We start from the raw sequence: 2,500 nt of genomic DNA, 5'->3' as shown, positions 1-2,500 counted from the left end.
ATTCTTCATGCATACATCATCTTCCATCAGTTACCACATCTTTTTGGATGTCATCTGCCACATCCGTCAAAGCATCATCTTCTTATACCAATTCTTCACATCAACTGACATATCACTCTTATCATCCACAGTTCTTCATCAGTAGACTTTGTTTCTCTCTATCAACCATCCAGCATTCCACATCTACCTTTGACATAAATGCCATGGGACTCACACTCATATAGGAGGGGGCTAATGTTAATAGTATCTTGTGAAGGCTAAAGTCAAAGAAGGTCAAAGTAAAGTCAAAGTGTAAGTGTCGGCTACTACTTTTTGAAAGGATTATAATTTTGTGGAGCTTTATTATTTTGGTTACTTGTGTATAATTGTTGTACTCATGGACATCATGAGATCGTCATAGATGCATTATTTTGTAAGAGTCAAGCTCATTCCCATGCACATTGTATTTATAATCCGAACTTGTATTTGTCACACCAGCAAGTGTTATGTGAGTTGTGCACATGTATTTGTCATAATACTAGCATACACTTAGTCTATTTAGGCTAGAGTTCAAGTATTCTATGAGGGTTGACTGGTCTAGATCCTACAAAGTGGATAGGATACCCAAAAGAGGGTGCAAATCCTAAAGTGCAAAGTGGGGTGCAAACCCTAGCCCTAAAATGGTGCATTGTCCTAGAGAGGTGACTTAACCTTAACCCTAATTTGTGTCTATATAAGGATAGGAGGTCTCAGTTGTATTCAACCTTTTGGTACATCCATGATGTGGAAGCTCTATCAATGCAACTATTGAAGCTTTCAATTCTCTTCTTCTATTCTATCATATTGCTTCCATTGGTGAGAGTGAATGAGACAGAGTGAGTGAGAGGTGTGTTGAGTGAGGGGCTAAGGAAAGGTGAAGCTCTTCATTATCTTCTTGCCTTTCTCTTCTTCTCTACTAGCTTCTCGACTCAGTGGTGTGCTTGGTGGCAGATACGAAGAGCGACGACATCGGATTGTGTTGATCGTGGTCGTGGAACCATCTTCAAGTCTTTAAGCTTTTGAACACAGGAAGGTAAGTTGGTGAGTTAACTACACCTCAAAGCTAGTCTTGTGTTTTTGCTTTCTTGGGATAGAGAGGAGGATGCTTGGTTAGTTATAGCAGAGTGTTGAGAGACAATGTGAGAGATTGTGGCGAAGTGAGTTGCAACTTTTGAAAGAATAGAAGTCCATCGAATGTCTTGATTGTTGGATACCAAATGTCCTCTCTTTTTTCCCCTCCTTATCTTTGACATCTTCTATGCCACATCCACCATACCCATAGTACCACTCAATGGGAGAAGGAATGACTAATAGAGAGAAAGAGCCACCGCAAAGGGTGAAAGCCATCAAGAGAAGGAGTGGAGCCTCCACAACCAGAGCTAGAGAAAGACCTTCAATTAATCAGTGGGGATAACATGTAAGAAATTTTCAAGGCTTTATGCAGAGGCTTTAATTCGAATTGGTTGCTTCTTCTTGGCAAGGGATTTTACTATGAATTGAAGAGAAAGAGAGTGGGGGGAGGCTACCTAACACCCTAGCTTCTTGGACACCCACCATGCTCCCTACAGTTAGTAGGAATCCAATCTTAGTACACACATACACACACACATAGTGCATCAAACCCACCATGATGCACTCCACCTCTAGTGCACTACAACCATGTATACATCCACATGCATGTAATTCACTACAAGTAGATACTACATTTCCTACACTATAGCATAAGCCCATTGTTGCATTCGCCACCCCATTATCCACCAGTGCACTACATAGTGTATTAATACACCCATCAACTCATAGCACATAGTGCACAATGCACATATACTAGTGTACACATATTAGTGCACATGTGCACTAGTACATCCACCCATTATTATACCCTTTAGTGCACCTACCTACCCGCACCTAGATTACCCATGGTATTGAATACCCATTCTCTAGCCTTACAACATTAGCTTGCTTGGATAGCACCCTTGTGCATGAGCCTCCACTTAGTGGCATAGTACACAATGCACAGTGTACAATGCACATGTACATGTACACGTGCACTAGTGCACACCACCCTAATGCATGGAAAATGGATGTGTGCACACACAATGGCTAGTTGTCTCCTTTTTCTCTCATTTGTGGATTATAACTTGTAGGTGTTATTGAGTAATCGAGTTATTACACATCTAATTTTTTTGTAAGGATGGTATCGAGATTTGTTTCTCTTTTGCTTTTGTACCAAGATGGACTATAGGTATTGTTGAACAATCATGGGTTTGGACATATCTCAGGAAATTACCAATCTTAGAATTGAAAGCTTTGCAAATGAAATTTCAAAGTCGCAACAATGCAATGATTGATATGGAAAAATGGCTTGAATTAGCAAACTTATAAGCAAAAGAGATTAGTCAATGAACATTTTTTATGTGATCGAGGCGCTCTAAAGAAGTGGGAGGCAGGGGGGTCGATAGAGTGGGAAATAGAGGTGTAAAGA

The sequence above is a fragment of the Lygodium microphyllum genome, chromosome 2 (assembly GCF_053477565.2).
Source record: "Lygodium microphyllum isolate KBCC chromosome 2, Lygodium_microphyllum_v1.1.10, whole genome shotgun sequence".
NCBI classification, from domain to species: domain Eukaryota; kingdom Viridiplantae; phylum Streptophyta; class Polypodiopsida; order Schizaeales; family Lygodiaceae; genus Lygodium; species Lygodium microphyllum.
This window is presented reverse-complemented; position numbering follows the sequence as displayed.